Below are 14,022 nucleotides of genomic sequence, written 5' to 3'. Positions count from 1 at the left end.
ACATAACCAAAAATGCAAGCAAATACTACACAAATTTGTCTCATCATTTCTTTGTAAGAAAAAAAAAACTCTTAGCTTCATTCCCCTAAGAAAGTGGGAGAAACAGAATAAGAACACCACCCAAGAAAATCGGCTAGACAATATTTTAAATATATATATAACACAATATTTTTAATATGCATGTATTTATCGGTTTGATTCAATTTTTTTTTTTTTTTTGTGTAACACCAAACGAAACCAAATGTTAATCGGTTTTTCAAAATTTAAAACCAAATCAAAGCAAACCGAGCCGGTTTTCGGTTCATTAAGTCGGTTTGACTCGGTTTACCTGTTTAGATCGATTTTTCGGTCTTATTTGAACACCCCTAGGTTTGTCTCTATCACACATCCCTCCCTTGTGGTTTACCTGCAATATTTTTATTTTCTCGTAACATAACTAATTAAAGTGGTAAAATTTACATAATGTTGCAGAATTAATCTTTGTGTCATTAACTGTAAGTATTATATTTTGTAACATAGTTTTTTTATGCTACAAATAAAACTACGTGCACTGTTGAATTGATAAAATGCTTGGAAATAAACTCCTTTTTTCTCTCATTTTGAACTTTAAGAACTAAAAGGTAGACTTAAATTTTTCTCAAACACATCACAGTTAATGTTACACGAATCTATATTTACCTAAAGCATACTTTTATCTTTAAAAATGTCATAGAAAAGTGCTCTTCAGAAATTTCTTTCAACATACTATTATATAGAGTTTTTTTTTTCCTGCTTTCATGTTTTAAATAAACACAATGAGATAAATAATAAGATGATGCTGAAACTGTGAAAATTAAAAAAAATAGAGGCCTTTGCTATCATCCTCACAATTTGAATAAATTTATTTAGAAATCGATATGCGTTCTTTAATATGATATTATTATTTAGTATACAATTCATGTCTACTTGGCATAAAAACTTAGTCGAGTTTGTCAAGTCAAATTGTTTCGATGACCTTAAGAAAGAATGTTTACAAAATTTATTAAGCAAAATAATATATGATAACAAACAAATTAGTTGAGAAAATTAAAATAAGAGAGGAAACCATAATACTATAAACCCCAAAGGAAGTAAGTATTACATAACCAAAATTGAGGGGATGTTTATGTAAATCTCTTTTATCTTTTTGTTATAATGACTTTATGGGAAAACCAATCTAACTTACGTGACTTTGTAAGAGAAAAAAATTATAAGTTGTGTGATTTTATTGATACAAAACTAAGTTAAGCGACTTTATAAGAGAAAATCCATAAGTTGAGTGATTTTATTGATATAAAACTAAGTTAAGTAACCTTACTAGATAATTCGACATACTTGAGTAACCTTTTGAGAAATTTATACATACTTGAGTAATCTTTTGAGAAATTTACTCTCATTTATACACGTAATACAAGTATTACATAATTTATGAAAAGTGATCATTTCAGTCTTTCATATATACTACGTAAATGAAATAATCCTTAATGTTAAGAAAAAGTGATCATTTTAATCTTTCATATATAACACGTAGCACGTAACAGAAATAGTCCTTAATGTTTGAAAAAAGCTATAAGTTTAATCCTAAATCTTAAAAGTAACGGTGCAAGTTAAAAATCTGTTAAATTTAACCTGCAACTTGCGTGAAGGAAGCAAAAATTAACCTTTCCCTCCTACAAAAATGATAATGTTTTCATATGTGATTAAGGACTATTTCTATTACATGGTACAAATGAGGGACTAAAGTAATCATTTTTTCATACATTAAGGACTACTTCTGTTAAATAGTATATATAAAGGACTAAAATGATCACTTTTTTCCAGACATTAAGGACTATTTCTATAACATGATATATATGAAGGACTAAAATATTCCAACCTTCATACATTAACGACCATTTTGATCATTCTCGCCTCATTTATTCATCCACATGGCCCAATCATAAGTAACCCAACTCATTTAGCTTTTGAAAAATGTTTTCTTGTATGAGAAAAACTTTCTGAGTAATAATCTTAGTGGGTCTTAGATTGAGGGTTATCCCAAAACAACTAGTACCAATTTGAGTTCACCAATGGTAGAGTCAACATAGTAAGCTAAACACCATCTAGTTCAGCAATTAACAAACTTTAAATGAAAATAACTCAAGAGTTATAACTAGTCTATATAATAACTTAAGAATTTAGGAAAACTCGATGACTATAATTCGAATTTCTTGTTGAGTTCTTTATAGAAATGAAGTTCCCGAAATTAGAAATACATCAAGATCCCAGATTCGAGAACACCAATTGATCTCGCAATAAACTTTTGAGTTTAAAACTCAACTCAATAAGTTCTGATGATCATTCAGTTTAGCTTCTTCATCCTTTGATAATGGTGAAACATTGTATAAAAAGTAAAAAAGAAGAGAGATTGAGTCTAGACGAAGGAGTTAGACTTAATCACCACTGCACGAAAAAACAACTTACAAAGAGCTTACAGAGAACCCTTACAATCCAAGGGGACTAGACTGAGATCCACATTGGATCTCAACCAGTATAAAATCATCTGGTGTCACTTTTACTTTCAGCAATTACTTTATGTATTACTTAAGTTTTCATTACTACTTATTTTAACAGTCGACTACTAAACATAGTCAGTCGACTAGAAAAAACAAAAAGAGTTCAGTTCACCCCCTGCACTGCTAGGTACCGGGTAACTCTATCCACCAAAAGTTGTTTGTTTAAGATCGGTATCAAATCTAGGTTCAACTCAACTTCTTCATCCTTTAATAAATGGTGGATTCTTAGAAACCAACCCTAATAATTACCGAACAAACAAATTGGAATGTGTCGGGTTATTTATGAATTGTGTCTAATTATATCTCCATGGACCAATAAAGCTCCATATGTGTCATTTCATAATATCATTAAAAGGAGGGAAATTTTTAAGAGTAAAGGACAATTGAGGTCCAATAGGTGAAAGGATGGGCGATATCAAGGGATAAGCCATAGAAACACACCTGAACACGGCGAAATTGTCAACTACATAACTAAACTATGCGAGAGTCCTATGAACCCTTGATCTTATTTTTTCACCTATTGGACCCCAATTATTCTTTACTCGTAACAATGAAAGAAGGATGATGGGTATGAGAAAGGATGAGGGTCGAGTCGTTTGGGTCTGCAAAACTCAAAACATCAAGACCCCTTTTTTTAATTTTGAATACGGAAAAGGGCCAAAATTACCGTTGAACTTTGGGAAATAGTTCATTCATACCTTTCGCTATACTATAGGGCCAATTATACCCTTACCATTATACTATAGAGTCAATTATACCCTTATGGTTAAACGGCTGCCATGTGGCATCATCCTAGACGTTCAACCCATTTTTCCCCCAAATAATTATTTACCCATCAATTTAACCTAACCCGACCCGGATATAATATTTTCCCCCAAAATAACGGACCCAACCCATATACTCCTAGCTTACAAACTAGCTTACAACCAGAAGAGGGGAATTCAAGATTAGGAGCAAGAGCTTTAACGATGATAAACGCCCACAGGTATCTTGAGTCACTTTAGTGAGTAATTTGCTATACTTGAAGACCATATAAGTTATTCACGCTTCAAAACAGTAGTGCTGAGAGTTGGTGAAATTGAGAAAACACCTATCTAAAGCAATACCATTTGCATAAATTTGCCTGGAGACTTTGAAGTATAGCACAGTTGACATTCTACTTTTGCAGGTTCATGCAACAACAGAGAATTTGAGTAGTTGATCAGCTGGGGAGTCAAGGAGACAGAGACCAAAAGTACTCTAGGAAAATATTATATCCGGGTCCGTAAGCTAGTTTGTTAGCTAGAAGTATACGGGTTGGGTCCTTATAATTTTGGGGGAAAATATTATATCCGGATCGGGTTGTGTTAAATTGGTAGATAAAAAATTATTTGGGGGAAAAATGGGCTGGACGTCTAGGATGATGTCACGTGGCAGCCGTTTAACCATAAGGGTATAATTGACTCCATAGTATAATGGTAAGGATATAATTGGCTCAATAGTATAACGAAGGATATGGATGAACTATTTCCCAAAGTTCAGGGGTAATTTTGGCCCTTTTCCATTTTGAATAAGAGGGTTTTTGCACATACTTTATTTTAACTTCTTTTTTTATTAGGTAATTAGTGAAGGGGTAAATACGAAAAAATAAATTTTAGAGGGTAAATAATACTCCCTCTGTCCCAATTTATGTGACACTTTTCATTTCTCGAGATTCAAGCTGCATGAACTTTGACCAACATTTTAAGATGTATATTTTCACCAAATTGATATGAGAAAAGTTGCAAATTATAGTAGCATTTTTCATGTAGTTTTCTAAAATATAAATTTTAATCTTAAAATATTAAGTTAATATAATCCAATTTAGTGATGATATAACCCAAGCCATCCAAAAGAAAAGAAGTTTCAAATATCTTGGGTCTATTATACAAGGAAATGAGGATATTGACGATGATGTCTCATATCGTATTATTGCAGGGTGGATGAAATGGAGGCTCACTTCAGTAGTGTTGTGTGATAAGAAGGTGCCACCAATACTTAAAGGCAGGTTGTACAAAGTGGTTGTGAGACCGACTTTGTTGTACGGGGCAGAGTGTTGGGCAGTCAAGAACTCTCACGTCCAAAAGATGAAAGTTGCGAAAATGAGAATATTGCGATGGATGTGTGGGCACACCAGGAGAGATAGGATTAGGAATGAAGATATTCGGGATAAGGTGAGAGTGGCATCAGTGGAGGATAAGATGCAAGAAGCGAGGCTGAGATGGTTTAGGCATGTAAGAAGGAGAGACACAGATGCCCCAGTGCGGAAAGGTGAGAGGTTAGCTGTGGACGGTTTCAGAAAAGGTAGAGGTAGGCCGAATAAGTATTGAGGAAAGGTGCTTAGACAGGACATGGCGCAGTTCCAGCTTACCGAGGACATGACCTTAGATAGGAGGTTATGGAGGACTCAGATTAGGGTAGAAGGCTAGTAGGTAGTCCCACGTATCCCTTCGTACAAGTAGTCGCAGTTTTGATCCATAGTCCATTGTCCTTTGAGTCTTGCTACTATATGTTGTTTCTTGTACTTCGATTATCTTATTTATCTGTGATAGCTACTGCTTCTTTTTCTCATAGTGCTTTATCATGACTTTTTCGCTTTCGTTAGTTTCATTTTCATTTTGCTTTGAACTGCTTGTGCTTATCTGACCTTTTTTCGTCATGTTTTCTCTTGAGCTGAGGCTCTTTCGGAAACAGCCTCCCTATCTTCCGAGATAGGTGTCACGACCCGACTAGGGGCCATGCCGGGTACCCGGAGCTGACTATCGAGCACCACTCACTACACTAACCATCATACTCATTCTGGACACATATAATCTCCAAGGTAATACATAAATATACATAAGCCCTCATGACTGCAAAAACGATATACAAAAATATACATTGATGTATCCATAAGACATCAACTACCCACGCATCCGTATTTACGAGCCTCTACTAGAGTACTGTGACATAAGGATGGGGCAGGACCCCATCATACCCAAATATATACACAAAATAATATGACCATAAGTAGCACCTCCGGAGTAGTGGAGTGCTCCTGTGAATCCGCTGATAAGGTGAGCTCCTACGGGTCTGCACCATCTCCTTGTCTACCTGTGGGCATGAACACAACATCCAAAAGGAAAAGGACGTCAGTACGAAAAGTGTACTGAGTATGTAAGGCATGAATAATACTAACATAATAAAGAAATGATGAAACATGAGGCGGAGACATAACCTGCTTAGCTTTTAAAGGAAAACACATGTTATTCATATCAAATATACCATCACCATTAACCCGCGTTCGGGTAACTATCACACGCCACCCACTATGGTGTCATGTCCGGCTATCCAGGAACGGTGTTATCTTAAGCCACCCGCCTTAGCGGGGTCATGCCCGACCATCTAGGTGCGGTGTAATCATAAGCCGCCCGCCTTAGCGGTGTCATGCCCGGCCATCTAGGCATGGTGTAATCTCATCATTATTTTTTTCCTAATCACAAAGCATGCATTAAAATCAATTAAACGCTACAACTCTACCGGGGTGACGACCCCCGATTTCCATTATGGAGTAGTCATGATCATCATGCCTCACCTTGGAGGAACTAGCATTATAAGGTGAGTACAACAACAATGAGCAACATCAAGGAATCATATAAGGATCATTGGCTTCGTAAGACTATCGTATCATAAGCTTTAGAATCTCTAGACTTAGACTCATCATCATCTTCATATTCACAACGCATCTCTTATCTTTGTTTCATGAAAAGCTCTTAATAATCATAGACTCATAGTTTCCGGAATATAAGAAAGTCATGAAAAGATAAAGAAGGTCATATTATAGAAATTATGCCTTAGAAAAAGAAGGGACTAGCCTCACATACCTTTACGTCTCTCCAACTTTATCAATTAAATGCTTTTCTCCAAAGTTCACGATTCTACCTTCAAGAGAATTAGTACTAAGATTAGATAATTGGAACATACATAGGCTTAAGCTAAAGCTAACGAAAATTAGGCAGCATCTCCTTTGTTTCTACAACTTCCTCCATATGCTATAACAACTCCCAACATCAATAACAGCATTCATAATATCATCATCAATAACTTTGTCAAGTTCGACATTATTCAATTCCCACAATTCCTTACCAAAATGATTCATGACCATAGTTATGGCATAACATCGTATACGTTCTCATATAATACCTCATTAACATCATTTGTATCATTTACAACAAGATTTCACTCATAATATACCTCAAGAATCATTATCCATGTCAAACTACTGTTCAAGAATACCACTATTCTTATATTTGTAACCCATTTTCTACTTTCTTCCATAATCCAAGTCTTTCAACCCTTCAATATTCTAAATAACATGAAATGGTCATAAAACTCACCTTTGATTGTGTAGAAATGGGTTTTGGATGGAAATGCTTCACTTGAAGAAAACCCTAGCTCCACTTCCAAAGAAATTCTTGACTTCTAGCAATCCTAAAGAGCTTCCTTGCACTTGATTTCCTTGGATTAATGATGTTAATCTTTGATTTGCCTTGGATTTATGTAAATGGAGTGTGGAGAAGGTTCTAGAGGGGTGGAGAGGGTTTTTGGGAGTATTTAGGGTATGTTGCTGATGAAAAATGAGAAAAAATGAAGTGGGCCAAATATATACATAACTTGGAACTTTTCCACCGACACCAACTTACGGTGGACATACGGTTCGTATGTTATACTTACGGTCCGTATGTTTGACCGTATTTTGGCCAAAATTCTGCACAACTCTCTGACGTTGTTTTACGCCTCTCAGACATGACAGACAGTCCGTATGTCACTTTTACGGTCCTTATGTTTGGTCGTATCTCTGCCCAGTCAACTAACTTTCACGAAAAGTACTTTCTTCGATTATCTTAGCCTCGGAACCTTTAGGGTACATGCTTAATGATTGTCAAAAGTCTTTCTTTAACCCGATAGGGGTATCATAGCCTCTCTGGACTTACATTAGTTTGCTTACGACGTAATCGACGCGGAAATTCTCAAGGTGTAACAATAGGGGTAAGGTCTGCGTACACTTTACCCTCCTCAGACCCCACAGTGTGGGATTTCACTGGGTATGTTGTTGTTGTTGTATAATCCAATTTAGCTTCAAAATTTAGTTAAATTGACTCTCGAAAAGCGAAAAGTGCCATATAAATTGGGACGGAGGGAGTATGAAAAATAAGTTCAAGGGATTATATGACTCTCGCATATTTTAAGTGTGTAGTTGACTAGTTTAAGTGTGTGTTTATGCCTTATCCCGATTTTAATCCAAATGTTAACATTAAACACAATTCTATATTGCGGTCCAATAAATAAAAAAAATAAAAAATTTAAGTCATTTTCAATAAGTTAGGGACATTTTTTTAATTTTATGTTTTCCAAATCATCATAAATCATAAATAAAAGTAGGATCCGGAGTAATATAGATATTTTACATTGGGACTAAAGTGATACAAAGCGTCACTCTTGGGACCAAATAAGCTATTGATGCGGTGCCAAAACCCAAAATTTAAGAACCTAAAATTCCAATTTTCTCCCCATAAGCACTCATCATTAACCACTTAGACCCGGTCGGAATCCATACAGTGAAGACAAAGTTCGATATGTGTTGCTCTCTGTGAGTTATTTCCCCGCATTTTTATTCAGTGTTAATGAATTTAGTGATTTACACCTTGTTTCGATGCTTGTTACATATCGTTTCATAATATATCATATTATATTGTATTTTATTGTATTATATTGTTTTGATAATACAAGGTTTGGATAGATTGTATCGTTTCGTGTTGTGACATAATGTCACAAATCAAAAACCTGAAGGATAAACCAACAAGAAAAGTAGGGTACGGATAGAGCTATTATAAAAAGGTAAGATAAAGGATAAAATAGGATTACTAAATAATAAGCAAAGAGAAGATGAGAAAAAAAAATTAAGGTGACGACGCGATCACACCAAATCGGTCGTTACATAAAATGAGATTTTTCGTTGTTACATACGATGGATTTAACGATATGATACAATACAGTACGTAACAACCATCCAAACAAGTTGTTAGGATAAACCTAACAAGAATTTTTTTTTCCGTGTTGTGACATAATATCATAAATCTTATGTCACAAATCAACAACTTGAAGGATAAACCTACAAGAAAGTAGGGTACGGATAGAGCTATTATAAAAAGGTAAGATAAAGGATAAAATAGGATTACTAAATAATAAGCAAAGAGAAGATGAGAAAAAAAAAATTAAGGTGACGACGCGATCACACCAAATCGATCGTTACATAAAATGAGATTTTTCGTCGTTACATACGATGGATTTAACGATATGATACAATAGAGTACGTAACAACCATCCAAACAAGTTGTTAGGAACTTAGGGGTCGTTTGGTTCATGGACAAATAGCATGTTTGCCCAAGCTTATGAGAAGCCAAATGTGCTTATTTTAGAAAATTAAGGTGTTTGGCCTAGCTTTTTGGAAAACAATAAGTGTTTTTTAGCGGTTGCAGAAGCTATAAGTGCAAATCTCTTAATGCTTCCCATTTCTATTTCCACCTCTCCATTTCTATGTAACAAATTTCCAACTAGTATTATCATAATATGAAGCTTTCCCATTTTTTGGAACATCTTATAAAAGGAAAGAATATTTTCACCTGCACCCTAATATGTGTGGCAAATTTCCACTTTTAGAATGTTTGAGGAAGTTTCAGAGCACTTCTGTGGTGCAACTTCATAAGTTCTAAGACATCAAGCTTATTTAACAATTTATAGTTCTGATCAAAAAGCTTATGTTATATATCTGCCATAATTATATTAAAGTTATGTCACTGTAACTGGTCCCAACACCCTGATGTGAAAAACTAGTCATGCTTTGTAGTGTTTTAAAACATAGAAGTTTATGTAATTTAGCATTCTGGTGTAATTTGACTGATGCATTCAATGTTGAAAAGGTGATTGAGTTCATTAGCAGCTTACAGAAGATTGAGACATTGTAATCTATGAATAGCTGTTTTTAATGCCCAGCATCATCTTTTTTGAGAGAAAGGTAATTGAAATTCCCAGCACCATCTTAGTGCTTGTTTCATTAATAGTAATGAAATATTTTTGCTCCCAGCTACTGCACTATCCTTGATGCTGCTGCTGAAGACTGTGTCTTGTTACTGGAATTTTAGCTGGTTGTCTGTACTCCTGTGTTAGAGGTGTTTTGCTGTTTTTGTTGAAGAGTTTAGTTTAGTGCTAGTGTAGAGTGGTCTGTTTTTACTTAGTCCCTAGTAAATGAGCTTTAGGCTCCTTTGTAAGTCTGCATTGTCTTTTGTTTTGAGAAATAGGTGGTCAGCCCTGTTAAGCCAAAGATCCCGGGATGACTCTAAAAGCTGACGAGATGATTTTGGTTAAACAGCGCATTGTAACTATTCACTTTTGGTATTAATAAAATCCTTTATTTACCAAAAAAAAAAAAAATTGCTTATAAATCCCAAAATGAAAAAGAAAAGAGAAGGCATGCTTTATAGTGTGAGAGTTCCTCTTATGTAAACCATGAAGAGCTTGAGTAATATATCTTCTCTTAGCTCAACCATTAGCTTTACGACTATCTTTTTTTCTTTCTTGGATGAAGTACCGTTAGCTTACGATTATCCTGATGTACTGTCTCGTTCCATACAATAATTGAATGTAGATGATGTTGCCTTTTAGGTTATCTTGTATGCGTGGAATCGGTTATTTTCTGCACAAATGAAATAGGTATCAGAAAGTAAGAAGCTATGATATTTTTGGACTTGGAGTTGCTATGGTCTGTTCCGTACTGTTACTTAATTACTTAAAGCCTATGATGCCCATATCTGGGTTTGAAACATAGATGGGCCTAAGTTTGTTTTGAAAAGAGCTGGGCTTTTACATACTCAGTGGCTGGATAATGAAACATTAGTAGTTTGAAGGCACAAGCGGCCCCTTAAGCTTGCTGGATTTATGCCACTTGCCTAATGTCTAGAAGAACCATTTGAATATACTTTTTACCAGTTACTTTGAGTGGGTAGAGGATGTATGTGTCTCAGAGTTAGTATTGTCAAAGGCGTGCTTGAATTGTGCTTAAGCCCTGAAGCGAGGTGTAAAACATGTTGAGTATTTCTCCTCGCTTACTTGGCGCTTTGATGTCACTTGCCAATGAGCGTAATCATAAAGATGAAGATGCGACATTAAACAATTGATATTTATATTTCACCTTATCCTAATTTTTTTCCATTTCTTCGTCCATACATGCGTTATTCGTACTTATAATTATTTGTCTTGGACTGTACATATATTTGTATTCTTTCTCCATTTGTGCCTTTGTTCATTGAAGAAGATTTGCGCTTAAAGCCCCAACTGACCTTGAGTTATGTTGCGCTTTTTTGCTTTTGACAACACTGCACAGAGTATTGGGAGTTCAAAAGTAGCTTTGCCTGAAAACCCAGTTGAAGCTCGATATGCAGGAAATTGTCTATAAAAATGATCTGGGATATTCTTTGGAGGTATTCTTAGTAAAGGACCAGTGAATGAGTGATAGGGGTCCATGATATTTGCAATTTGGTATGCTCAATTTTGTTGCAAGTCTCTTGAAGGACATTAAAAGAACATTGTGTTTCTTTTTGTCAAATGAACTAAACATTTTAAGGGCGTACCTGGATAGAGAGGATGCAGACAATGCTTTGCTAAAAAGTTGAAACAATTTACATATAGCTGACTGAGCTGAAATATTCGGTTCTCGAGATGATGTATTACATTATTGCTAGGTGAATAACAGTTCAAACTTAAGTTTCTGTTATGTTTCAAGTTTCTTTCACTCGGTGCTGGCCTCTATATTCCACTTCTCTGTTGGTTTTTACTATGAAATTGTTATTGTACAATCCTTTTTAAGTTGCCTTTTTTTACTCTATGAACTTATTACAGCTGTATTAATTATAACTAATTTGAACTCGAACTTGGTTGAATTCCTGTCTGGATGCACGTTCTATCTTTATCACAGGCAGAATTGACCATCAATTCCCAATCACGAGATCTTGACATGTACTTCATCTACTTGACAATAACCTGCCACTTTCCTGTTTTCATTGAGTTTGATTATATTTCGTAATTTTGTGAACGCCACTCCCCTTCCCCTACTTTTGTTTTCTTCAAATTGTTAAGCGAAGTTATGGTTGCACATTCATATTTGGAAAGATCGAAATCAGAAAAAAGGATTTCGAGATTCGAAGGATATAGAACAACTTCGATGCAGGAACAGAATAACAACTGTCATTTACTCTCTTGATCTAGTGGTAAGAGCTTGAGTATGTACATGTCACAGGTCCGGATTTTTCTGTAGATAAAAGTTAGGTATTTAAGTGGAATAAAGTACAGGGATGAATATAACTTTGCGTCACTTGTCCTTTACTGATTACTCCCTGCAGAATTCTTTTAGTTTACTGTCAGATGGTTTAGATCTTGGCTTTGGAGCAGTTAACGAGAAAAAGTCAATTCCAAGAACTATTTTGTTCTCTCTCTTTCTAGTTCAAATGCCAATGCCAGCATGTGAATTTGGATACCAATCATATGGCAGAATAACTATTTGATCAGTTAATTTCTTTCGAAAAGGTCTTTTGGCCACACTATTTTGGTCACAATGATCCAAATGAGGTAAATTCATATGATTATCTAGGACAAATTTAATAATTTATGCTTACTTATGTCATTTCTATATTTTTTTTCTCAAAGTTTATCTTAATTTAAAATTGTACAATAGAGATTGTGGTGATAAGTGTGGCCAAATTTGGGTCAAATTGGTGTGGTCATTTAGCAACTCTCAATTTCTTTTACCATGAAATCTAATACTCTCTCCGTCCATTTTTACTTGTTCACTATACTAAAAATACATGTCGACTTTACTTGTCCAGTTTGAAAAACCAAGACAGAATTTATCACTTAGTTTCTAATATACCCTTATTATTAACTATAATTATTTCCTAATGCATTTTTCAATATAGTCAGGAAAGACTTATAACTCCTTGACTTCATATATCTAATATGGCGTCCCACCAACAAATTGAATTTATATTCAAAGGGTTATATAATAAACTTATCATTTAATTATAATGGTTTTTAAGAGTGTGTCAAGTCAAACATAGACAAGTGAAAACATACTGAGAGAGTAATATATTGTACTTCTGATGTAGTTTCCATAATGTAAATTTTGATATTTGACTTAATACTGCAAATCATTAATTTGCAGATAACAGAATAATACATCACTTTCCAGTTCATTTTCATACGCAAATGCCATTAAATTGCCACTGATTGCGCCATGTTGGATTGGACTTGATAGCTGTGGCTTTAATGTGTTACAATTTCTATGTCCTAGTTGTTTTTTGCGTTCAGGACTATGTCCTACTTGTTGGCGTAACCGCAAAGTGAACATGTTATAACCCTTTAATTTATTCTTTAGTTATTCTGGTAGCTCTCATGGTATTAGTTTGAACCGCGTTAAAACCATACTTTTTTAAAACTCATTTTGGAATTGTTTTGCAGTGTTGTTGAAGTTATTTCTGGATCATCGATGTAAATGCATCAAAGTCCACGTTCCAGATGGGATAACTAAAAAATCAATAAAAAAATATATCATATGATTGTGTCTACAATTATGGCACATGCAATTGGGAGGCTATTGTACAATTTATGAAGGGACACTACTTTACGTAGGCTTGAGATCCATCTAGGATGCTTCCGTACCTCGGACGTTATTTAAAAAATAGAACGTTCAAAGAAATGATCTCCTATGATCAGTTACAGATGAATAGAAGAAATGAACTTATAAACATCTTATGTGTTTTACCTATCTCCTCTGCTACTACGTTTTATCGATCTCACATGACAAAGACGTATAACTAAATTAATATTTTGTAAAGAGCCATAAAATCGATTTCCCAAACATGTCATGTTCTTCCTCTTGCAATTAAAGAAACTTAGACATTCTTTTCCCTTGCATGTCTTTGTGCTTCGAATCATCAAGAAGAGAATGCCACTTATGCCTTCTCCATAATATTAAGTATTTGATGCATGTATTTCTATCACAAACTTCCTAATTTCCCAGTCTCAAATGGAGTGCTTGTACCCAAGGAGACAATCTGATCATGATCAATATGCCACAATGTTCTTTTAACTCTCATCTTCCCCGCCACTAAAAGAAAATTAAAGAAAAGAAACAAAGTGCCTCCTTTAATTTAAATTCAAATCATAAACTAATTTTCCACTTTGTATGCTAAATTAGTGACAAATGATGTGGATTATGATCCCCGCATCTCCTTAGGTGTTTTTGTTGGTTAGAGTTTATCTTAAATTAAATGATTTTTTCTTTTTATGTAAAAAATTCTCCCCCCACTCCTCGATTCCCTTTCTATTTGTAAGACTTGAA

This window comes from Lycium barbarum, chromosome 7 (assembly GCF_019175385.1).
Source record: "Lycium barbarum isolate Lr01 chromosome 7, ASM1917538v2, whole genome shotgun sequence".
NCBI lineage: Eukaryota > Viridiplantae > Streptophyta > Magnoliopsida > Solanales > Solanaceae > Lycium > Lycium barbarum.
This window is presented reverse-complemented; position numbering follows the sequence as displayed.